Below are 27,356 nucleotides of genomic sequence, written 5' to 3'. Positions count from 1 at the left end.
GGGAGTCCAAATTGCATACACAGAGTCTGGTCCAGAGAGCTAGCTGTGGTGTTGGAGGGATCCACCAGTCTCCTGTGAGCATAGAGCCATCAGAGGGTGAAGGAGGACAGAGAGAGCAATGAGAGGCTGGGGTTCGGGGGAATCTCACCAGACAGAAGGCCCCTCATCTCTACCTGGTGGTGCTGTTTTCCCAGACACAGTGGCCATTCGATGCGTGGATGATCAGTGTTCGGCAGTAAGGGCAGAAATTGCTTCTCCACCAACACTCATGATTTTGGGTGGTTAAGGGAGCTCTCCCTAACTGTCTGGAGTCTGGAGGCATTGATAATGAAGGTGCTGTAATGAAGCGGTTCTGAGGACTAGGGTTCCGGCTGGTGATCAGGTGGGTCATTACTGAAGATGCTTATCAACTTGGGGGACCAGAGTGATGGGGCTTTTAAGGTCAGTGGGCATCTCCTTGGTAGACTGCTTGGCTTTCAAGCACCCTGAGAGGCCATGATGGTACTGAGTCAGCCCTACACCACCACAAGGGCCCTGAGTTCCACAGGGCAATCCAGCACCAAAACCGTGAGCCTGGACGTAGGAGAAATATCCAATCTGTTGTCTCCCATCCTCTTCCTGGACAGTCGAAAACCCAGTACATCTCAGCAGCGAAATCCTCATATTTATTGCAAATGGCAGTTTTATTGTCCTGGTTAGAGGTAGCCAAAGTCAGAACTCACTCAAACGCTGAGCTTTCAGAAACGAAGGCATTTTTGTCTCGGTCTCTAACATACAGAGATAGCTGGAGCTCGAAGGTTAACACGCACTGGGGCAGGAAGTAGTGGCATTTGGTTGGTGAGCCATTGAAAGCGTTCGGTCACTGGAATCTGGGGCGCTAAGGGAGGAAGTTGACTGGTGTGGGTTGCTGTATTGAGATGGAAAGTTGGTTGAAAGTGGCAAGCAGATGGTCAACGGTTTCCTGCTGCTTTTGGTCTAGGTGCTCCTGTCGACAAACAACATCCTTTGGGCAAACAAACTCTGCCGGGTTAATCATTGATTCACATATCCTGTCGGGAAATGTAGAGGAGGCTTGACCCAAAAGCTGAGCAGAGGAGATGACTTAGCAGTAAATGTTATTTTACTAATAAACTACAAAATACCAAACAATGAGGGCCACAAAAAAATAAGAGAGAACAGATATATAACAGGACGAGGTAACAAGTTAACTGAAGGCTAGAAGCAACTGGTTGTGGCTGGTCGGTTCATATGAATGAAGAAGGACTGTGCATGAAAGCTGGGTTTAAATAGGTTGCAGGTAGTGATTTGGAGCTAAGTGGCAGGTGACTCCTGTAAGCTGTGCAGGCCTGACAGATGTTATCAAACTTTAAAAAGTGCAGAAAAAAAATTACAAGGATCTTATCAGGACTCAATAGACTGAGTTATAGGGAGAGACTGCACAGACTAGTACTTTTATTATTGAAGCTTGGAGGACTGAGGGAGATTTCATAGATGTGTATAAAATCATGAGGGACATAAATAGCATGAATGAACTCAGTCTTTTCTCCAGAGTTGGGAAATCAGGAATTATTGGACTTAAGAAGAGAGAGCCAGAGGAAGGAACAATATTTTTACACGAAGGGTGGCACATACACAAAGTGGCTACCTTATTAGATACCTCCTAAACCTAATAAAGTGGCCATTTAGTGTATGTTCGTGGTCTTCTGCCACTCTAACCAATCCATTTCATGGTTCAACATGTGCGTTCAGAGATGCTCTCCTGCACACCACTGTTGTAAGTTGTAGTTACTTGAGTTACTGTCGCCTTCCTGTCATCTTGAACTAGTCTGGCCATTCTCCTCTGACTTCTCTCATTAACAAGGTGATTTCACACATAGAACAGTGGCTCACTGGATTTTTTTTTTGCATTTCTTACCATTCTCAATATATTCTACAGACTGCCATGCATAAAAATCCTAGGACACCTGCATTTTCCGAGATACTCAAACCACCCCATCTGGCACCAACAATCATTCCACAGTCAAAGTCACATAGATCACATTTTTTTCCCATTCTGATGTTCAGTCTACAGTACAACTGAGCCTCTTGACCATGTCTGCATGCTTTTATGCATTGAGTTGCTACCACATGATTGGCTGATTGGATATCTGCATTAACAAGCATTTGTACAGATGGAATGAGCTGCAAGAGGAAGTGGTTGAGGGAGGGCCAAACACAGGTCAATGGGACTAGATCTGATGGACATCTTGATCAGAAGGGATCAGTCGGGCTGGAGGCTCTGTGACGCACGAAGCTACTCAATTACATAAAATCGTCAATCTTTGATGCACAAATCATTCTTGGATCAGACATTATCAGAAGTGTATATCATTTGTGAACTTTTCTATGTGCAGCTGCTTTGGGTGATTCACATGGGTGAATCTCTTGCTACAGCCTGCAGCGCTGATTCAGAATCCCGCTTCAAAAAAGCTATTTTGCATTTGCCCAATTATTACACTTACATGGAACCCCAATGAAAGAGATCTGAGTAGCTGATATCAATCATGCAGAAGGGGAAGAACCCCCTCTTGGGTTTGCTAGATAGTGGATGGCTGCCACTTCACTTAGAAGCATTCATCACATGAAATTGTCTGGAAAGTTCAGTGCTGTGTGTGAGTTCACAGTGGCTGTGACTGTAGATGAGGGCGGCCAAATCTGAAGTGCTGGGGAAATGCGGCTTTCTGCTCAATTTTTTTTTGCCACTATGCTTGAAGCTCCGTTTTTTGGGGAAAAAAAATGTTGTTCCATTAGACCATAAGCATTGGAGCAGAATTAGGCCATTTGGTCCATCTAGTCTGCTCTGCCATTCCATCATGGCTGATTTATTATCCCTCTCAATCCTATTCTCCTTCGTTTTCCCCCATAACCTTCAACACCCTTACTAATCAAGAACCTATCAACCTCTGATTTAAATATACAGTACCCAATGACTTGGTCTCCACAGCCATCCGAGACAGAATTCCACAGATTCTCCACCCACTGGCTAAAGAAATTCCTCTTCATCTCTTTTTTTAAAAGGGTGTCCTTGTATTCTGAGGCTGTGCCTTCTGGTGCTAAACTCCCCCACTATTGGAAACGTTCTCTCAACAGATAGATAGATAGATATACTTTATTAATCCCGAGGGAAATTAGGTTTCGTTACAGCTGCACCAACCAAGAATAGAGCGTAAATATAGCAATACAAAAACCACAAACAATCAAACAACAAAATGCAAACTATGCCAGATGGAAAATAAGTCCAGGACCAGTCTATTGCCTCAGGGTGTCTGACCCTCCACGGGAGGAGCTGCACGTTCGATGGCCACAGGCAGGAACGACCTCCCGTGCCGCACAGTGCTGTATCACGGTGGAATGTGGCCAAAGTCCACCAGTAAAAAGTTCAATATCCAGCCTGCAAACGCATTCCTCGATCATAATATGCCCCGGATTGCACTATCTGTTGTTAACCAGATCAGTAGGCACCCAACTCCTTTACGCTTACCGCTCTCAGTGCACTTCCGGTCAGCCGGAACGGTATTACCCACTGAACTCCTCTTCTCCAAAATTCTCTGTTGTCTCGACCCGGTCCTCTTTCCTCAGCTTTGCATCCTCTGTGTGTTTTCCTCCGGATTTCAGCAGGGGTGTCCACCGCTCTGCTCGCTAAACCGGCCGATATTTGCCGGTCCGTGGAATACACAATGCAACCTTGCTTCTGTCTCGCGCGTTGAGATGTAACCATTGTCCACTCTATCTAGGTCTGTCAGTACTTAATAGGTTGGACATAGATATACCACTGTGCAAGGGAGAAGAATGCATGAGAAACATTGATATCCAGAACGTGCTGCGTCCCAGAACAAAAGTCAACATGCAGCAGGTAACGTGCTAGATCTGATCAGTAGCCACAGGGGACAGAAGCTGGCATTATTTCAGACCAGAGAAGGTACACTGACAGCTCATCATAAGCAGACTTAGAAAACTGAGACCAGTGTTAATTGAATAATAAATATTGGTTAGGACATCTGCAGTAGCATCCTATCTTTGAAATAAAACTGGAATTGCTGCCTGAAAGGGGCTTTAGCCCCACATTTCATCTGAAAGATGGGGACTCTAAATGCAGAGTACGTTCTCAGTTCTTCTTGAGTAGTGCCATCTTGGACTTGTCTTTTGAAGCTACTGTACAATATAGTCAAGGCATCAGAGGCTATGACAAGTGGTAGATACAGTCAGTGGCCACTTCACTAGGTATCTGCTTGACCTTATGAAATGGTCACTAAGTGTACGTTCGTGGTCTTCTCCTGCTCCAGCCCATCCACTTCAAAGTTCAATATGTTGTGCTTTCAGAGATGCGCTTCTGCACACCACTGTTATAACATGTGGTTACTTGGGCTACTGACACCTTCCTGTCAGCTTGAACTAGTCTGGCCATTCTCTAACAAGACATTTTCAACCACAGAACTGTTGGTCACTGGATGTGTATTTCTTTTTTCACCATTCTCTGTGAACTCTAGAGACTGTTGTGTGTGAAAATCCCAGGAGATCAGCAGTTTCTGGGATACTCAAACCACCCCATCTGGCACCAACAATCATTCCATGGTCGAAGTCACTTAGATCACATTTCCTCCCCGTTCTTATTGTAGGTTTGAACAGCAACTGAACCTTTTGACCATGTTTGCACGCTTTTATGCATTAAGTTGCTGCCACATGATTGGTTGATCAGACATTTGCATTAATGAGCAGGTGTGCCGGTGTACCTAATAAAATGGCCACTGAAGGTAGAACCAACAAAATCAGAGAAGATTATGGGGAGGAATGAGAATGATCGTTAACTAAAGGCAGCTGCAAGAAACAAGACTGAAGGCCAGAGTATGCAGCTCTCTCTTTTTGAAAGAAAGTTTTCTGTTAGCTGTGGTTTTCCTATGAGTAACAAGGCCCCTTCTGAAAATAGTCGGTAACAGCAACTCTAGATGTCCCTGCCTAGCCACAGGCCACGAAGCCTGAAGTAAAATTTTCAGAGTTGAGTTGGAGCTCTGGTAACAAAGGGTTAACAAACAAATAAAATCTATCTAAGGCAGGCCACAAAGTAGACCTACCTAGGGTTTCATTACTTCTCAGATGAGTAAAACATTGACCAACAAGAGAAACTTTTATCTCGTTTTAACCTTAGCCTGCAGTCCCAGCAACGGGTTCTGAAACAGAGTGAGCTCATTATTTAACCGTCGATGTTCTGCTCTCGTTTTTCTGTCTCGGCTGCACACTATCATTGTTTGCACCCTTTGACATGACTGCTAGTTTTCCCTGTGACCACTACAAATTGCACCAGATTTTCTCCCTGTGATGCTCCTGCCTTCAGACATACGGGAACAAGGGAGGGTCAGTTGCTGGAAGGTGGGGGACGGGGTAGTAGAAAGGGTTAAACATCTCTTTCAATACCTTTAGCAAAGTTGAATTGAGAAGGAGCATTAGTGAAATTAGTGATCTGTGCTCTCCTCTGTGCTGGGCTGTCTCTCTCAACACAGATTGTAGTACAGGCTAAAGCTATGACAATGGTCACTAGCTGAAGGTCTTTTGTATTGCAGTATCCTTCACGTGATGAAGGAAGCATAATCTCCCTTCTCTTCTCTTCTTTGCCACTTCCCTCTACATTTTTCACCACCCAGTTTTCAGAGAGACTTGTGCATACTGACTGTTCCTTTTTCTCCCTTAATCTCTCCCACCCCTAACCCTCATTCCACCTTCTGCAATGTTCTTCTTCAATTCCAACCCCTCTTCCACCACTCCACACTCCCCACCCCAAATTCCCACTCCACAACTGTCCCTCTGCCATTGTCATTGTTCCTTCCCCTATATCCACTTCACTTGAACCCCTTACTTCCCCCACCCGTCACTTCCTCTTCTGTCATCCGACACTCCCCTTCTTCTCAGGTACACCTGCAAACTCCTCAATTTCACTCAGTTCTCCCATTCCTCTTGCAGTTGTCCTATCATCTTGTAGTCCAGCTAACCCAGTGAACGTCTGTCTGCCTGCCTGGGCAGCAGTGAAAAGCCCCAAGAAGCCTCACTTCAAAGGAGAAAAATGGATTTCTACCCACCATCTCTTCTGACCATCATTGGTGCTGAGAAGAAAATGATCATATCCATGTCAATTCCTAATTATAGAAGCTTCTGCACAACTGAGCTGTCACATTCACTACATCACTGCAATGACTTCAGTTCAGTAGTGCATCACTGACTGGAAAGCATTTTGGTATATTGCATAAATGCAAAGCTATTCCTTCTTTCAGAAATGCAAATCAAATCTTCTTCTCTTGACCTTGCTGCTCCCTCCTTGTCTATCGATATTGCGCTTTCTTCCTGGATCAGGCTCCTTTTGCATGCAGCGGGTAATATTGTTTAAGTAAAGCAGAAATTGCTGCAGTAGTTCAAGGAGGTGAGGTGGCAGTTGTAGATCAGGAAAAAACAAAGTTAAAGTCTCAGGTCCTTGCAATAGAACACAACGCTAATCTGTCGCATTGAGCTGAGAAGTCATCCCCGTTATTCCCTATACCTGCTGCTCAGTATTAATTTCCTTATTCAGAGATAGTCTGTGGAACAGGTCCTTCTGACCCTATGAGACATGCTGCCAGCAACCAATCTGCTTAACCCTAGCTTAATCACAGGACAATTTACAATGACCTATTAACCCACTAATCACCACGCCTTTGGACTGTGGGAAGAAACCAGAGCACCCAGAGGAATCTGCTGCACTTGAGGAGGACGTACAAACTCCGTACAGATGGCATTGGAGTTGAACTTGGGACTCTGACGTCCCAAGCTGTAGTAGCATCACTCTTAACTGCTGCATTACCGTGGTTGTATTTTGCTTTGGAACAATTGTTTCTGAATTAGCTGCAGTTGCTTTGTAAGATTAGACGATGGTTATCTAGGCCTTCTAGATTCATATGTGCTCATATATGTATTCCAACCTTGATGCAAAAACAGGTAACACCTTTAGCCTTGCTTAGCCAATTAATGTAACTTTATACTGATAAGCTGAGTCCTATATTCCAATATATAGGACTTGGATGCTCAGTATAAAGTCATCAGCCTTGGCAAATACTATATAATTCAGATGTGCCCTCTAACCTTGGCATAAGCTTGTCCAGCTTGGGCTGATGAGGTTCTGGTCCCATCAATATTCACTGGATGGCATCCTCTGTGGATAATGAGAATTCAATCAACAGCATTTATTGGTGCCGAGTCCTTTCAGTAGACTCACATTGAGAGACAATTCCAGAAGAGCTTTGTCAGTGTTGGTGTATGTGAGACAGGGTCTTGTATGGGGAGTAGGGCATCACTGGACAAGCCAAGGGTTCAGAAGAAGTCAGCTCAACGGTTGTAGATGCTGGATTCAGTGGCCCATTAACTCATAATTGAGTGAAGTTGTGGCCACCCCATTACAGCAAGGATGTGTAAGCTTTAGAAAGGGTACTGAAAAGGTTTACCATGATGCTGCATGGTATAGATGTAAGAAGTTGGACAAACTTGAGTTGCTTTCTATGGAGCATTGGAGGTTGAGGGGACATCTGAATGAAGTTTGTGACATTATGCAAGACATGAATAGGGTAGAGAGTCTGAATCTTTTCTTCCCAGGGTAGAAATGTCAAGTAGCAGAGAACATGCATTTAAAGTGAAAGGGGTAAAGTTTAAGAGAGAGGTGCAGGCAAGTTTTTTAAATGCAGACATGATTAGTTGCTTGGAACAGGTTGCCAGAAGTAGTAGTGGAAGCAAATACATAGTTGCATTTAAGAGGCTTTTAAGTAGACACATGAATATGCAGGAACTGGAGGGTATGCATGTCATGCATAGACGGAAGAGATTTAGTTCCTGATGAAGAGTCTTGACCAAAAACATTGACTGATTATTCTTCTCTATAGATGCTGCTAACCTGCTGAATTGTTCCAGCATTCTTATGTGTGTTACTCTGGATTTCCAGCTCCTCCAGAATCCTTTTGTATATAGTTGAATTCGGCATTGTGTTCAGTACAGATATCACAGGCTGGAGATCCTGTTCCTGTGCTGTACTATGTTCTTCGTTCACTGTCATGTCCCATGAACGAAGAAAAAAGAAGAATTTTAATTACATTTCTAGGTCAGATAATGTAGCAACAAGAACAGAAAGGTCACACCGAAAGAAGAAGTACAAATGTTGGAACTGAGGAAACCAAAACAGAAAATGCTTGAAATAGAAGAATCATCTATGGACAGATAACCGGAATTAACATTTCTGTTCAGAACAATGATTTCCTGCTTTTGCTGTAATAAACATCTGAATTTCACACCATTATTGACCTGTAACTAACACCTAACCCTCTCTCTGTCTGGTTTCACTTGGAAAGTATCTCACAGTTTTACACATAGTTATTCTCATTTGCTTGTTGCTGTTTTTCCCAGAATGGTCGAAATGGGAATGCAGGGCCTTATTAAAATTCATGGCCACTAATAATCTTTTTCTAGTGGAAGTGTGCCCATAATGAACCAAAAGATTCAGCGATAAATGATAAGCTTTCTAATCTCTTCCATTTTACTTCTGTACCTTCAGGCAGGTCCTGAAGGGAGGAGTTTTACTCTGCTTTACTTATCAGAGAGAATTTTGCAATCAGCTTTTAAAAAATGCAGGGATGCTTTAGTATTGCTCTACGAATGTGGATTGTTGTGATCGTGTCCTCTGGTCTCCCCTGCAATGAAAGTCATGCTTGTACTATCGTCCTGACAATGAGTTGTATTTTATTTTTCAAGCTCAAGATGTGCCCAGTATCATGAAGCAAACCTTCCAGCATCTGTCAAAGGCAGATGATAGCTATACTCAGTGGCCACTTTATTAGGTACACCAGTATACCTGCTTGTTAATGGAAATTTCTAATCATCCAGTCATGTGGTAGAAACTCAATGCATAAGAGCATACTGACATTGTCAAGGGGTTCAGATGTTGTGCGGACCAAACATCAGAAGAAATGAGATCTAAGTGACTTTAACCACTTGTTGGTACCAGACTGGGAGGTTTGAGTAGCTCAGAAACTGCTGATCTCCTGGGATTTTCACATGCAGCATTATCTAGAGTTTAGAGAGAACGGTGTGAAAAACAGAAACAAAAACCCTGTGAGCGGCATTTCTGTTTTAATGAGAGAGGTCAGGGGAAAATGGCCAGACCAATTCAAGCTGACAGAAAGGTGACAGTAACTCAATCACAACAGTGGTGTGCAGCAGGACGCACGGCACATTGGACCCTGAAGTGGATGGGCTACAGCAGTAGAGGACTTTGAACTTGCATTCAGTGACCCAGTGACCACTTTATAAGGTACAGGAAGTACCTAACCAAGTGGGGGCCAAGTGAATTTAGGCAATGGAATTTGGATGTAACTGGTAGCAGAGATGAACATTTCACCCATCATCCCTGTAATTTTGTCCCTGGTCCCTGATTTTGCTCCCTTTCTCTATTTATAATCTCTGTCAGTTCTGTAACCTTTGACATATTTGATCTCTGTCACTTCTGGTCTCTTTTGAACTCCAGAACAGAATTGCCCAACACTGTTAATTATATACAAGACGGCAGAGAGTCTGTATTTGGAAAATCATGCTCAGCTTTGGTGACCCTGCTATAGGAAAAATGCCATTAAACTGGAAAATGTGTGGAGCAGATTTACAAGGAAGCTGCCGGGACTTGAGTTCACCAGATTGATTCCTGGGTTGGCAGGACTTTCATATGATGAAAGACTGGATGAACTAGGCTTATACTCGTTGGAATTTAGAAGATTGAGGGGGGATCTGATTGAAACGTATAAGATCCTAAAGGGATTGGACAGGTTAGATGCAGGAAGATTGTTCCCGATGTTGGGGAAGTCCAGAACGAGAGGTCACAGTTTGAGGATAAAGGGGAAGCCTTTTAGGACCGAGATTAGGAAAAACTTCTTCACACAGAGAGTGGTGAATCTGTGGAATTCTCTGCCACAGGAAACAGTTGAGGCCAGTTCATTGGCTATATTTAAGAGGGAGTTAGATATGGCCCTTGTGGCTAAGGGGATCAGGGGGTATGGATGGAAGGGTGGTACAGGGTTCTGAGTTGGGTGATCAGCCATGATCATACTGAATGGCGGTGCAGGCTCGAAGAGCCGAATGGCCTACTCCTGCACCTATTTTCTATGTTTCTATGTTTGAGGGACTGGATTATGGAAAGACCTTCTGCAGGTTTGGATTTTTTTCATTGGGTTATAGGAGAAGGAGGGGTGAGCTCAGAGAGGTGTATTCAATCAAATGGGAATAGATAAGGACACAGACTTTTTCTTTGGATTAGGGACTCAATAGGGTATAAGTTTAGGAGGAAAGGGGAGAGGTTTACTAAAAAGCGAATTAAACGCAGCATCTCCAAGTTTGCGGATGACACGAAGCTGGGCGGCAATATTAGCTGTGAGGAGGATGCTAAGAGGATGCAGGGTGACTTGGATAGGTTGGGTGAGTGGGCAAATTCATGGCAGATGCAATTTAATGTGGATAAATGTGAGGTTATCCACTTTGTTGGCAAAAACAGGAAAACAGATTATTATCTGAATGGTGGCCGATTAGGAAAAGGGGAGGTGCAACACAACTTGGGTGTCATTATACACCAGTCATTGAAAGTGGGCATGCAGGTACAGCAGGCGGTGAAAAAGGCGAATGGTATGCTGGCATTCATAGCAAGAGGATTCGAGTACAGGAGCAGGGAGGTACTACTGCAGTTGTACAAGGCCTTGGTGAGACCACATCTGGAGTATTGTGTGCAGTTTTGGTCCCCTAATCTAAGGAAAGACATCCTTGCCATAGAGGGAGTACAAAGAAGGTTCACCAGATCGATTCCTGGGATGGAAGGACTTTCATATGATGAAAGACTGGATCGACTAGGCTTATACTCGTTGGAATTTAGAAGATTGAGGGGGGATCTTATAGAAACATATAAAATCCTAAAGGGATTTGACAGGCTAGATGCAGGAAGATTGTTCCTGATGTTGGGGAAGTCCAGAACGAGGGGTCACGGTTTGAGGATAAAGGGGAAGCCTTTTAGGACCGAGATTAGGAAAAACTTCTTCACACAGAGAGTGGTGAATCTGTGGAATTCTCTGCCACAGGAAACAGTTGAGGCCAGTTCATTGGCTATATTTAAGAGGGAGTTAGATATGGCCCTTGTGGCTAAAGGGATCGGGGGTATGGAGGGAAGGCTGGTACAGGGTTCTGAGTTGGATGATCAGCCATGATCATACTGAATGGTGGTGCAGGCTCGAAGGGCCGAATGGCCTACTCCTGCACCTATTTTCTATGTTTTCTAAGGGGCAACTTTTTCACCCAGAGGATGACTTCCAGTATGTCAGGATTGAGCTGCCAGAGGTGACAGCTGAAGCAGGTAAACGAACAATATTAAGAAGGTATTTGGAACAGGAAAAGATTAGAGGGATGTGGGCCAAAAGCTGACAAGACACTAGTTTCTTGTTCAGTATGGACAATTGGGTCCGAAGGCTCTGTTTTCATGTGGTATGATACTATGCCTTTAAGCTTCCAAGGCTCAAAGTTCATAATTACTTCCTCAGACCTATCGCTCTCTTTTTCTGTCTGTCTGTCTTTCTCTCTCACAAAGAGGTGATATAATGGTTAAGTAATTTCAACCATGGAAATATTGCTCTAAATAGCAGTGTCTTTGGGTCAATCTTCCTGACTTTTCAAACAACAAGCCCCTCATCCCAAGAATAAGAATCACATTCCTAAAATTTAAAAATTCCAAAACTAAATCCTAATTGTGGTTTTTGATTTGATGCAAATTGGATCATTTTACTGCACTCTGTTTGCAACGTCACTGTTTTAGTTATTTGCAAGCATGACACATACTACAGAAGACCTGCATTGCAGCTTTACCTAACGTAGTAGGATGGAGCTAGAAGATGACTGACACTGTGGGAACTATCTGGGTTTGTTTTTTTAAAAATAATATTTAAACCACATCATAAATCAGCAACACCACATCCTAAGGGGCGGGCAACCTGTTCTTTTGTGAAAGAAACTGCTCGAAATCTCCGTTTATCTTTGATAACAGAATTTCCTCAGATCTCAGAAAAAAACAAAGGGGTTCTTTATTTACACAGAAGGCCAGCTTTACTGCTTTGACTTTTATTTGAAGAGAGGGAGGGGACAAATTTGACAGATACTTGAGTAAGCCTATAGTCCTTGAAGACTCAAGCAGTCATAGTCAATCATATTGATAAATCTTGTCAAGTTTGATAATTACTTTTGAACTATTTTTCAACATAGTCAAAGACTATCTGGATTCAATAACTTAGCATTCAAATTTTATTAATTTGAAAGAAATACTGATCAACCATTGATTATAGCTTATCTTTCTAAAAAGATGTGTGTGTCATTCTTAAGGAACAATATCATTTTCAAATCTTTCACCATTTCTGATTCAAGTACTTCCATGAAGTCTAGAGGATAAGAAATGTTGGCTGCAGAAACTCTGGAGTTTTCAAAACCAAAAAAAAAGATTAAAGGTCATTGATCTGAAACCGCATTTCTGTTTGGCTCCTTGTACAACTGTCTGACCTACTGGTGATCTGCATTTTTTTTGCTTTTCGCTTTCAGTAGGTTTCCAGCTGATTACCGGATCCTTCAATCCCTTGTCCCTAAGGAATAAAATTGATGAGCTTTTCAACTCTGTTGTAATATCAAATGATGAGGAGTCATTTGCTCCGCAATTTGATTTCCTTTCTCAGCCAAAGCATTAAGAGTTTTCTGCCACTGACTTCAACAGCTTGCATGCATTTGTCTTCAGAGTGGTAGTGTGATCACCCAAGCTGAGTATGATGCTCTCCCAAGGGGTTATTCTCTTAATGGATTATGCTTGTGAGTGAATTTGTTTAATGTGGGGAGGCTGATGCATGGGCAGCCACCTTGACAAACCCGCATCAGGGTCCAGTGGCGTGGAAGGTAAGATGATTGCGACCCTTCCTGCTACAGCCTTCCTCCGCTTTCACTGCTGTTGTGATGCGTAATCATCTTCCTCTACCTCCACTGTCGGGATCTTGAGTTGGGCTGCTCTTTGCCTGGAAAAAGCCCCTTGACCTTACTGCCAGGTGTGAACTTACCAGGAGCTAAACTCCAGCCAGCATTGCTCTCGAGACCTCAGGAACTCACGAACATCTCCACCACAACAAGATGATAATCCTTGGAGAAGATTGTCTCCTTGTCTTCAGAACTAGATTATGGGTCCTGTGATTTTCCCCTCTACGTTAATAATTTTTTTGAAAGCACCAAGTACCCATAATTTGCAAAGTTCCAGGAAAACAAAGAAAGATGTCAACCATTGCTGAACTTGAACTGTGGTGAAAAGAAACGCTCATTTTTAAACACAACTCTTGATTTTTTTTCTCACTCATCCTGGTTCTATGCAGATTATAGCAATGACTCTGCAGCGTCACTTTCTTTGCAGAACCAGGGCCCAGGAGTGAGCACTTTTCTGCAAAAGGTATTGTGGAGATGGAAATGTGAATGGTTCAGTTTGGTTGTGACTTGTATACCTACCGTTGTGCGCTTCACAAGAAGGTCGCAGTCCATCTGACCTCTGAGGTTAGCTGCATCATTTACAGATTACTGAGCTATGTTCAGTCTGTGTCTAGCTTGTTGCTATGGATTCTTGCTGTTTTCAGCTTTTTTTTTAAGCACAATGCCCTTCATAAATCAGAGTATTAACTACAGGAATTGGGATGTTATGTTGAAATGTTATAAAATGTTGGTGAGGCCTAATTTTGAGTATTGTGTGCAGTTCTGGTCACCTACTATGGGAATGATATCAATAAGACTGAAAGAGTACAGAGATAGGCAAGTGTTAAGTAGGTGGGCTCCTGGATGCATGTCTCTTAGGGCCAGAAGGGCCTGCTCCATGCTATATCCCCAAATAAAATTTACAAGGATGTTGCTGAGACTTGAGGACCTGAGTTATGGGGAAAGGCTTTATTTCCTGGAGTGTAGGAGAATAAAGGGAGACTTGATAGAGGTATCTAAGATTATGAGTGGTGTAGATAGGGTTAGGTGAGGCTAAAACTAGAGGTCATGGGGTAAGGGTGAAAGGTTAAATATTTAAGGGAACCATGAGGGGGAACTTCTTCACCCAGAGGGTGGTGAGAATGTGGAACAACTTGCCATCAGAAGTGATGATGCTGTTCAATTTCAGCATTTAAGGGAAGTTTGGACATTTAAGAGAAAAGAAGTTTTAGTCTCTGCAAAGGATTGCAAACTCAGCCAGCTCCATCATGGGCACTGGCCTCCCCAGCAACAAGGACATGACTCAGAAGGGCAGCATATATCATTATGGACCCCCATCACCTAGGGCAGCGGTCCCCAACCACCGGGCCGTGGACTGGTACAGGGCCACAAAGCCTGTGCTACCAGGCCGCAAGGAAACGATATGATTTGGCGACATGAAACGATGAGCCAGCTGCACCTTTCCTCGTTCCCTGTCCCGCACTGTTGAACTTGAAATAACCTACCAAATCATACCAAATAATACATAAAACCTAAAATAACACTAACATATAGTAAAAGCAGGAATGATATGATAAATACACAGCCTATATAAAGTAGAAATAATGTATGTACAGTGTAGTCTCACTTAGCAGAATCAGGAAGATTAAGCCGAAACCGATTTGTAGAAAAAAAATCGGCACATACAAACATGCACATGTCATGTATGCGCACTTCACGCATGCACACACAGGTGCCCGCGCAAGGCTTCGTGGTCATGGTAGTCTTTCCCAGGGTAGTCTTTCCCATCGCCTGGTCCGCAAGAATATTGTCAATATTGAACCGGTCTGCGGTGCAAAAAAGGTTGGGGACCTCTGACCTGGGGCATGCCCTCCTCTGATTAGGGTGGAGGTGCAGGAGCCTGATGACACACACTCAATGTTACGAGCAGCTTCTTCTCTTCTGCCCTATTGAATTTGTGAATGGAAAATGAACCCAACCCATGGACAATACCTCACTATTTTTGCTCTCTTTTTGTACTACTTCCTTAGCTTCATTTTGTATAACTGGGGAAGCTCATGCCCAGGCTAAAAGAGATGTTAAACCGTTTGCATCTGTAAGTGAGGGGCTAACATCGGCTGATGTCTCATTTTCACGAAGGGTTCTCCCTAATACAGGCACTGTAGGACCATGAGGACATAGGGTCAAGGTAGAGCAAAATTAAAATATACATTGTGTGGCCACTTTATTAAGTACCTCCCCTACCTAATAAAGTGGCTACTCATTGTATGCCCATAGTCTTCAGCTGCTGTAGCCCATTCACTTGAAGGTTTGATACGTTGTGTATTCTGTGATCTCTTCTGCACACCACTGCTGTAGCACATGATTATTTGAGTTACTGTTACGTTCCTGTTAGCTTGAAGCAGTCTGACCACTCTCCTTTGACCTCTCTCATTAACAAGCCAATTTTTTGCTCACTGCACCACCACTCAATGGATGTTTTTGTTTTGCTTTTTGCTTCATACATTCTCTGTAAACTCTAGAGACTGTTGATAATAATAATAATGTTGTGGTTTCTTAAACAACAGGAATTCTGCAGATGCTGGAAATTCAAGCAACACACATCAAAGTTGCTGGTGAATGCAGCAGGCCAGGCAGCATCTCTAGGAAGAGGTACAATCGACGTTTCAGGCCGAGACCCTTCATCAGGACTGTTTCTTAAGGCCGTTATAGCTGGGGATGGTAATGGGGTTAAGCTCCCACTATCTATTAAATTCTTCCAATGGTGTGCACCTCATATAGCCTCTGACAACTAAGTCCAGCTCCTGTACGTCACATTCGGCTTAGCTTCTAAGCTCAGCAGAACCGTTTCTACTGACGGGAGAAGGGGCAAAGGCAGGTTACTGGCGCCTTACAACCAGTTACTTCGGGCAGATGGGGTTCCCAGCTGTGGTCGGCAGCTCATTCAGCAGAAAGAAAACTCGGATCTCCACTGCCTTGTGGATATGCCCACATGTGGAGAAGGCTTCAGGAGTAAACCCCATGGGAAAAATCCAGAGCTGAAGTCCCTAAGGCAGTCCTACATTGAGTTCAAAGCTGACCGGCAACTCCTGTGACGCTGATGATACCAAACTGTATTAGTCTCTCCGCCCCCTTTGTATTCATCAGATGTGTGGAGAGGGGGAGCTTGCTACATGGGCACAGCTTGCCCTCCATATCGTGCTGCCCAGGCTTGTGTATCTGGACAGCTAGGACACGACATCAGTGGTCAACCCTGACATTCCGAGGCCTCGGAGTTGTATGTGAAAGTCCCAGGAGATCAGCAGCTTCCGAGATACTCAAACAGCCCTGTGTGGCACCAACAATTCATTCCGTGGTCAGTCACTTAGATCGTAAACACAAAATAATCTGCAGATGCTGTTGTCAAAGGAACACTCACTATGCGCTGGAGGAACTCAGCAGGTCAGTCAGCATCAGTTGAAAAGATTAGTCGACGTTTCGGGCCGAAACCCTTCGTCAGGACTGAAGGAAGAACTTTGGGGAGGGTTTGAAGAACGCTGGTAGTTGAAAAAAACAGTAATTTGAAAGACAAAGGGGTGGGGGAGGGGAAGCAGGGGGGGTGATTAGCAGGAGAACAATGCGCAGTAGTAGAAGGAGGCGGAACTATGAGGGAGGTTCTTCCTTCAGTCCTGATGAAGGGTTTCGGCCCGAAACGTCGACTAATCTTTTCAACTGATGCTGACTGATCTGCTGAGTTCCTCCAGCGCATTGTGAGTGTTCCAGTCACTTAGATCAGTGGTCCCCAACCTCCAGGCCGCGGACCGATATGGGGCCTTGAAGCGTGCAGTGGTAGCCGGGTCACACCCAGCACATCTTTAAGAAAAAAGCCAAATAAACAAGCTAATTAATTGGGTGCCGCCCGGCGCGTAAATGTCGGCCCAGATCAGAGGCGACTGCCGATTTCACTTGCCCAGAGGTTGGGGACCACTGACTTAGATTACATTTCTTCCCCATTCCGACGTTTAGTCTGATAAATGACTAAACCTCTCAACCATGCTTTTATGCACTGAGTCGCTGCCACATGATTATCTTTTTAGATAATTGCATTAACAAGCAGGTGTACAGGTATACCTAATAAAGTGGCCACAGAGAGTAGCTCGGCCATAATCTACTCGAAGGACTAAAATGGCAGAACAAAGCAAAGCCAAGTGCTGTGGAGACAAGTAATGTAATCAATATTTCCTTCACCTCCTAGATTCAATCTTGTCTGTGCCCAGTGACTAATTTCAAAGCAAGCAACAACATAACAACATAAAGTAATCATTCAGTATGCTTCCAAGTCAGGGAAAATATGACATGTCTTCTGTGACCCCACATTATGCAACAGTCTGCTAGGCAGTAATTAAGTTAAAATACTGATACCGGTCGACACTAATACTGATTGTGAAAACCTCGGGCAGGCTCTGTGAGTGTTTCTGTTGTGTTTAGTGGTGTCAAACACACTGGCCCATTAATAGCCTCAAACTCATACCCTACAACTATTTACTGTCTAACCCCTCGCTGGCTGTCAGACACCAGGCACACACAGGCTTTAATAAACTTGCTAAAGTCCAGATCGGTTTATTGATGTCCTAAAATTAGTCCTGCGGAATTCTGAAAATTCCTGACCAATTTATCTTCCCTATTCAGGACTCCACCTCTCACTCCTGCCAAAGCAGACTGAATGATCATTACATCCACCCCTCCAGCCCTGACCCAGAAGGTCAGAGACAGCTCCGGAGACCAGAGGATGAAGATCAAGACTGATGCTTTGCTGCGATGCAAAGGATGGCTCAGAGTATCATAGGAAGAGGGAGGGAGAAATCACAGCGTCAGAAAGTCATAATGAAAAATAACCAGAATCAGGTTTATTATTACACAGCATATGTCATGAAAGTTGTTATTTTGTGGCAGCAGAAATAAAAATTATTATAAGTTACATAAATAAATAAATGGTGTAAAAGGCGACTAATGGCATGCAGTAGAGTTCATGGGTTCGTAATTGTTCAGAAATCTGATAGCGGAGGGGAATAAGCTGCTCTTTAAAAAAGAAGGGATGAGTCGACGTTTTGGGCCGGAACCCTTCGTCAGGACTGAAGGATTTGAAGAATGCTTGTAGCTTCAGTTGAAAGACCAGTAATTTGAAAGACAAATGGGTGGGGGGAGGGGAAGCATTGAGGTCATAGCCCTGAAAACAATGGGTGGTAGAAGAAGGAGGCGGAACCATGAGGGAGCTGGGGTAGGGGGTAGAGTGAAATAGTGATAGAGGAAAGGAGGGAGAGGGAGTTACCGGAAGTTGGAGAATTCTATGTTCATACCAAGGGGCTGGAGACTACCTAGACGGTATATGAGGTGTTGCTCCTCCAACCTGAGTTTAGCCTCATCATGGCAGTAGAGGAGGCCATGTATAGACATATCTGAATGGGAGTGGGAAGCAGAGTTGAAGTGGGTGGCTACTGGGAGATCCTGTCTGTTGTGGCGGACGGAGTGGAGGTGCTCGATGAAGCGGCACTGGGAGCATCGGATGCAATAGATGATAGTCGGATAAGGCAGGAACTGGATACTGATTGTGGATGATCAGCCATGATCACAGTGAATGGCGGTGCTGGCTCTAAGGTCCAAATGGCCTACTCCTGCACCTATTGTCTATTGTCTATGACCCCAACAGACTCACAAGTAAAGTGTTGTCTCACCTGGAAGGACTGTTTGGGACCCTGAATGGTTGCAAGAGAGGAGGTGTAGGGACAGGTGTAGCACTTACGCTTACAGGGATAAGTGCCAGGTGGGAGATCCGTGGGGAGGGACGTGTGGACCAGGGAGTCCCTGCGGAAAGTGGAGAGGGGTGGGGAGGGTAAGACCTGTTTAGTGGTGGGGCCCTGTTGAAGGTGGCGGAAGTTGCGGAGGATAATGTGCTGGATCCGGAGGCTGGTGGGGTGGTAGGTAAGGACAAGGGGAACTCTGTCCCTGTTGTGGTTGCGGGAGGATGGGGTGAGGGCCGAAGTGCGGGAAATGGAGGAGATGCGGGTGAGGGCATCATTGATGACAACAGAAGGGAAACCACGATCCTTAAAGAAAGAGGACATTTGAGATGTCCTGGAACGGAAAGCCTCATCCTCGGAGCAGATGCGGCGGAGACGGAGGAACTGGGAATAGGGAATGGCATTTTTGCATGTGTTGGGGTGGGAAGAGGTATAGTTGAGGTAGTTATGAGAGTCAGTGGGCTTGTAGAAGATGTCAGTGGACAGCCTGTCTCCAAAGATGGAGACCGAGAGATCGAGAAAGGGGAGAGAAGTGTCCGAGATAGAGGAAGTGAATTTGAGGGCTGGGTGGAAGTTTGAAGTAAAGTCGATGAAATTGACGAGCTCAGCATGGGTGCAGGAAGCAGCACCAATGTAGTCGTCAATGTAGCGAAGGAAAAGTTGGGGAGCAGTACCAGAATAGGTTTGGAGCACAGACTGTTCCACATAACCAACGAAGAGGCAGGCATAGCTAGGGCCCATACGAGTTCCCATAGCTACACCCTTAGTCTCAAGAAAGTGGGAAGAGCCAAAAGAGAAGTTATTTAGTGTGAGAACCAGTTCCGCCAACCGGAGGAGGGTAGTGGTGGTGGGGAACTGGTGAGGTCTATTATCCAGGAAGTAGCAGAGGGCTTTGAGGCCTTCTTGATGGGGAATGGAGGTGTATAAGGATTGGACATCCATAGTGAAAATGTAGCGGTTGGGACCGGGGAACTGGAAGTTATTGAAGAAGTGGAAGGCATGGGATGTATCTCGGGTGTAGGTGGGGAGAGACTGAACTATGCATGACAAAATGGGGTCCAGGTAGGCAGATACAAGTTTGGTGGGACAGGAGCGGGCAGAAACTATGGGTCTACCGGGACAGTCAGGCTTGTGTATCTTGGGGAGGAGGTAAAACCGAGCGGTACGGGGTGAGGGAATAATGAGTTTAGCGGCTGAGGATGGAAGGTCTCCAGAGTTGATAAGGGCAGTGATGGTGTGGGAGACAATGGTTTTAGTGCTGGAGCATTAAAGGAGTAGTACTGAGGGAGTGTTTTAGTATTGGACAGTACTGAAGAGTGGTGTAATATTAGAACAGTACTGAGGGAGTGGTGTAATATTAGTACTGAGGGGGGTGTAATATTAGTACTGAGGGAGGGGTGTAATATTAGACAATACTGAGGGAGTGGTGTAACATTAGACAGTACTGCGGGAGGGGTGTAATATTAGTACTGAGGGAGGGGTGTAATATTTGACACTACTGAGGGAGTGGTGCAGTACTAAAGTAACACTGAAGGAATTCTGCTTTGCAGGAGAGGGAGTATTGAGACACCACCGTGTTGTTGGATGGGTCGTACTGCGAGTGCTTTGCACTATCAGTGTTGAGAAATCTTTGACCTAGTAGCACTGAGCAAATGGCAATATCTCACATCACCCACACCACATCCTCCAGAATTCTGGGCAACATACGTTCCCCAAACATCATCCTACCAATATACCCTGGCCATGGGATCTTTCTCTACAAATTTAACCTCCATGTTTTTACGCTGAAACAGTGACCACAAGATTCTTAACCAAAGAGCATCATGGGAATTACCATGAATCACCTCAACCAAGTGTTGCTAAACACCCTCAGAAAGGGTTAATGAGCTGGTGGGTTCTGAGATGTCCTCAGCTTTAGGCCTATTGCCTTCAACTATGACATACTTTGCTGCTACTTGTCTCGTTGAGTCATTGTCTGCTAGCTTTATTCCCAGCCAGCGCTCTTCTGATTTGGAATATGATTTATTCCCCCACAGTAGTACATGTTAACCTACCCTTGTCCTAATCCAATGATGCTTCAAGTCTGAGGCTTCACCATTCCCCATCTTTTTATTCATCTCCTGTCCTACAAGTTATCTATGTCCTTGTAATTCCAGCCTTTCGAACATCCCTAATTAAATACAACATAGAATCTAGAACAATTAACAGTACAGCCCAGGAACAGGCCCTTCGACCCACAATGTTGTGCTGAACCTTCAAATGGCCAAATAAACTAATCCCTTATGCCTGCACAATATCCATTTCAGTCTCCGTTGCTCCAGAGAAAACAACCCAGGTTTATCCTGCCTCTCATGATAGTACATGTCCCTTAATTCAGGAAGCATCACGGCAAACCCCTTCTGCACCCTCTCCAAAGCCTCGACATCCTTCCTATAATGGGGTGACCAAAACTGTATGCAATACTTCAGATGCAGCCTAACTAGAGTTTTATAAAGCTGCAATACAACTTCCTGACTTTTGAACTCAATGCCTCGACTAATAAAGGGAAGCATGTATTAGACCTCTTAACACCCAATCAACCTGTGTCGACACTTTCAGAGAGCGATGAACTTGAACCTCAAGATCGCTCTGCTCATCAATACTGTTAAGGGTCTTGCCTTTAACAGTGTACTGTCTCTTTACATTTGACCTACAAAGGTGCAACATATTACATTTGGCTGTGTTAAACTGTATCTGCCATTTCTCTGCCCATATCTGCAATTGAACTATATTCCACTGTGTTCTTCGCCTGGCATCTACTCTATCCGCAACACCACCAATCTTCATATCATCTGCAAACTTACTAGCCCACCCTTCTACAAACATACATTTTCATCAAGATCATTAATATACATCACCAATAGCAGAGGCCCCAGTGTACTGTATGTCACAGACCTCCAGCTAGAATAAGTCCCTTCAACCATCACCCCATCTTCTATGGGTAAGCCAGGTCTGAATCCAAATAGCCAATTCACCATTGATCCTGTGCATCTTCATCTTCTGGATGAGCCTCCCATGCAGGACCTTGTCAAATGCCTTACTGAAATCTATGTTGACATCATCTACAGCTCTACCTTCATCAGTCACCCTCGTCACCTAGCCAAAAAGTCAATCAAGTTAGGAAGATATGACTTGCCCTGCACAAAGCCATGCAAGCTCTCCCTAATTAGGCCATGGGTTTTAAATGCTTATAAATGCTATACCTAAGAATTCACACCAATAACTTCCCTACCACTGATATGAGACTCACCAGTCTATTGTTTCCTGGATTATCCCTGGTTTCTTTCTTGAATAATGGAACAACATTTGCTAACTGCCAGTCCTCCAGGACCTTGCCTGTGGCTGGAGAGGACACATAGATATTGGTCGAGCCCCCAGCAATCACTTTACCTGCCTTTCTCTATACCCTAGGGTATATCCCATCTGGCCCTGGTCGCTATGCTTTGTAACTTCAAAACATAAAATTAATTGAAAGGAAAGCACAGGAGCCGGGGATAATCTATCTACTTCATGTTACTATAGTGAGGTGCTCACATATGATATGGTGGTGTGATGACGTCTGTCATTCACATACCTCTTATCTGTATTGAATTATGTAAACAAGCAAAGAATGCTTAATCAAGCTATGTAAGAACAATATTACTCAAATGCTACTGAAATATTAAATACACACACTCCTCCCTGCTTAGCTGTAAGTTCGAACTCAATAAAAATGTATCTGAACTCAAATATGTAATGTATTGCTCTCTACTCATCTCATTTACACACACACACACACACACACACACACACACGCATAGTAAATTTTAAGTTGTCCCATTTAGGCCTAAAGATTTAATCACTGTGGAGGATTTCTTACTCTTGAGGGATAATGTCTTTCCTGAAAAGAAAGGTCACTCTGCTTGGCAGAAGAGACTTGTGGAGAGACAAGCTCACACTTTGGGGCCTCCTCTGTCATGGTGGTTGTAGGAGTTGACTCTGGGACTGCAGAAAGTGGTTATGGCAACTCCGGACACCTTTCTTCCAACTATTGACTCTGCTCTCCTCAACCGACCGATGTGTCGTCTCCAGATGACATCAGATGTCATCTCCACTGTGTAGGGGAGTCATCCAGTTCTGTTTGATCTTTCCCAAGTACCCACTTTTGATCACCTCTGTGAACCCTCATCAGAACTGCTTGTCTGGGAGTGAAACATCAAAGTTCCTAGTTTGAGGAGCCCTCAATTTCTCTCAGCTGTTGCTCCTCTGAGATCGAGTTTGAGGAGATCCTAGCGTGAGCAAAAGGATGACCCAGGAACATCATAGCTGTAGTGGAGTGTGTTGCATTGAGGTAGGCAAGGAGGAAATTGGTGAGCTTCTGATCCAGTGCCAGCGTTATGTGTGCTGCTGACGTTGCTCACAGTGCACTCTTTAGACTCCGAACAAAGCCATTTGTAGCTAGGTGGTACAGTGCAAATGTAAAATGTCTAACTTCATTCAATCTCAGGAATGACCGAAACTGTCCCACAACAAACGGTGGACCATTGTCACTGACTAAGTGCTCTGGAACACTAATCTTTGAAAAAAGGCTTCTCAACATATCAACAGGGTGCGAGGCTGTAGTGGAGGCTATTGGGAACACTTATAACCATATAACCATATGACAATTACAGCACAGAAAAGGCCATCTCGGCCCTTCTAGTCCGTGCCTAACTCTTACTCTCACCTAGTCCCACTGACCTGCACTCAGCCCATAACCCTCCATTCCTTTCCTGTCCATATAGCTGTCCAATTTAACTTTAAACGACAACATCGAACCTGCCTCAACCACTTCTGCTGGAAGCTCGTTCCACACAGCTACCACTCTCTGAGTAAAGTTCCCCCTCATGTTACCCCTAAACTTTTGCCCTTTAACTCTCAACTCATGTTCTCTTGTTTGAATCTCCTTCACTCTCAATGGAAAAAGCCTATCCACATCAACTCTATCAATCCCCCTCATAATTTTAAGTGCCTCTATCAAGTCCCCCCTCAACCTTCTACACTGCAAGGAATAAAGACCCAACTTGTTCAATCTTTCTCTGTAACTTAGGAGATGAAACCCAGGCAACATTTTAGTAAATCTCCTCTGTACTTTCTCAATTTTGTTGACATCCTTCCTATAATTCGGTGACCAGAACTGTACACAATACTCCAAATTTGGCCTTACCAAAGCCTTGTACAATTTCAACATTACATCCCAACTCCTATACTCAATGCTCTGATTTATAAAGGCCAGCATACCAAAAGCTTTCTTCACCACCCTATCCACATGAGATTCCACCTTCAGGGAACTATGCACCATTATTCCTAGATCCCTCTGTTCTACTGCATTCTTCAATGCCCTGTCATTTACTATGTATGTCCTATTTTGATTAGTCCTACCAAAATGTAGCACCTCACATTTATCAGCATTAAACTCCATCTGCCATCTTTCAGCCCACACTTTTAACTGGCCTAAATCTCTCTGCAAGCTTTGAAAACCTACTTCATTATCCACAACTCCACCTATCTTAGTATCATCTGCATACTTACTAATCCAATTTACCACCCCATCATCCAGATCATTAATGCATATGACAAACATTATATAGTTTGTGGCTGCATCCAGTCCTACCAAGAAATTTGTGGCCATGAATGGTCCAGCAAAATCCACATGAATCCTCTGCCAGGGCAATGCAGGCCATTCCCAAGGATGGAGAGGTGTTGCTCCTGGCATCTTCTGGATGTGTTGGCATCCTGAACAGTGCCTGGCAAGCTGATCAATCTGCTAATCTATCCCGTGCCACCAGACAAAGCTTTGAGACAATGCTTTCATTTTGACCACACCTAGATGACCGGCATGTAGCTCCTCCAACACCTTAGCTCTCAGCTTGGATGGTACAACAACTCTCAATCCCCACATAAAGCAACCTCCATCAGTGAAAAGTTCATTCTGGCGCTGGTCTTCTTATCATGTCTATACATGGCCCAGACAGAACTGGACACATTTTTGCCCCTTGTTGTTGAATTCAGCAAGATCTGCAATAGTACAGGGTTCCTCCAGCGATGGGCATTGCAGGGGATATTGCATAGTTTGTGACTCAGTTCCACATTCACAAGTTGTCGGGCTGGTTGTATATCCCCATTTGCTTAGTGACAACTTTGAACGGCCTACACCAGCCCTAAGTTTGTTAAGGCACTTCCAGGTTGCCCAGTTGCAATCAGCTCCTGGGGGAAGGCTTTCATCCGGTGGAATTCCCATCGTTGGGGGTTGTTTGAGACTGGCGAGCCGGTCTTTCCACAAGACGATGCGGGCTTCAGACGGGGTTGACTGTAATGGAACAACACTGTTCATGAAGCTCTTCCTTGACTCTAGGCAGCCGGGTGTAGGTGTACGACCATGTAGAGGGTGCCCCTCATCTGATGTTTGATGGAGTCGTTCTTTCTTGCTGGATACCATTCTTCTTATATCAGGGGGAGCGATACCCGCCAAGATATATAGGCTGTTGGTGTTGGTGCTGGCGCTGGTAAGAATGGTGGAACTGGAATTTCTTCTGCACGTTCCAGCCATGTTGGGTTGCCATGTAGACCTGAGTATTTTCTGTTTTCCCTTTTGGATCAACTCTGCTGTAATAGGGAGACTTTTGATTAGCGTTAGAGAGAATATCTATATCAAGAATATGGATCCTTGATTACCTGACTGGTAGACCACAGTACGTGTGCTTGCAACACTGTGTGTCCGACACGGTGATCAGCAGCACTGGGGCTCCACAGGGGACTGTCTTGTCTCCCTTTCTCTTCACCATTTACACCTCGGACTTCAACAACTGCACAGAGTCTTGTCATCTTCAGAAGTTTTCGGATGACTCTGCCATAGTTGGATGCATCAGCAAGGGAGATGAGGCTGAATACAGGGCTACGGTAGGAAACTTTGTCACATGGTGTGAGCAGAATTATCTGCAGCTTAATGTGAAAAAGGCTAAGGAGCTGGTGGTAGACCTGAGGAGAGCTAAGGTACCGGTGACCCCTGTTTCCATCCAGGGGGTCAGTGTGGACATGGTAGAGGATTACAAATACCTGGGGATACCAATTGACAATAAACTGGACTGGTCAAAGAACACTGAGGCTGTCTACAAGAAGGGTCAGAGCCGTCCCTATTTCCTGAGGAGGCTGAGGTCCTTTATCTTCTGCCGGACAATGCTGAGGATGTTCTGCAAGTCTGTGGTGGCCAGTGCTATCATGTTTGCTGTTGTGTGCTGGGGCAGCAGGCTGAGGGTAGCAGACACCAACAGAATCAACAAACTCATTCGTAAGGCCAATGATGTTGTGGGGATGGAACTGGACTCTCTCACGGTGGTGTCTGAAAAGACGATGCTGTCTAAGTTGCATGCCATCTTGGTCAATGTCTCCCATCCACTACATAATGGACTGGTTGGGCACAGGAGTACATTCAGCCAGAGACTCATTCCACCGAGATGCAGCACAGAGCGTCATAGGAAGTGATTCCTGCCTGTGGCCATCAAACTTTACAACTCCTCCCTTGGAGGGTCAGACACCCTGAGCCAATAGGCTGGTCCTGGACTTATTTCATAATTTACTGGCATAACTTACATATTACTATTTAACTATTTATGGTTCTATTACTATTTATTATTTATGGTCAACTGTGATGAAAACCAATTTCCCCCGGGATCAATAAAGTATGACTATGACTATGACTATCTCAAGAGGTGTATCCTCAGCCATTTTGTAAATGTTTCAGGCATTCCCTTTTCCAAGGGTAAATGGAACAGTCCCATCAGCATTTCCATGATCAGTTGTCCTGTTGAATTCAATCTTATAATTGTGTTCTCCAAGAAACAGAGCCCACCTCTATATTCACGCTGCTGCTATTGATAGAGCACCCTTCCGTGGATTGGAAATGGACACTAGTGGTTGATGGTTACTGTTAAACTCTCTCCCATACAAATACCGGATGAAATTTTTTACACCCCAAGTCAGACTCAAATCCTCGTGGTCAATCTGTGCGTAATTGTTCTTTGCAGCAGTCAAGGAACTTGATGCAAAGGGTATGGGGCATTAACTTCCATCACTCATAACATGTGACATGACTGTACCTGAGCCCCCTCCTTTACTCTCTGTCTACCCATGACTGTGTCATGACCACAACTCCAATCTGCTAATTACATTTCCTGATGACACTACACTGATTGGCCTAATCTCAAACAATAAAGAGGCAGCCTACAGAGAAGAAGTCATCACCCTGACACAATGGAGTCAGGAAAACAATCTCCCCCTCAATGCCGCAAAAACAAAGGAGCTGTTTATGGACAACAGGAGGACTGGAGACAGGTTAGTCCCAATGGATCTGGGGTTGAGAGGGTGAACAGCTTTAAGTTTCTCGGCATAAACATCACTGAGGATCTCACGTGGTCTGTACATACCGGCTGTGTGGTGAAACAGGTAAACAGCGTCTCTTTCACTTCAAAT

This window comes from Mobula birostris, chromosome 32 (assembly GCF_030028105.1).
Source record: "Mobula birostris isolate sMobBir1 chromosome 32, sMobBir1.hap1, whole genome shotgun sequence".
NCBI classification, from domain to species: Eukaryota; Metazoa; Chordata; class Chondrichthyes; order Myliobatiformes; family Myliobatidae; genus Mobula; species Mobula birostris.
The sequence above is the reverse complement of the archived record's forward strand: the minus strand, read 5'-3'. Positions refer to the sequence as shown.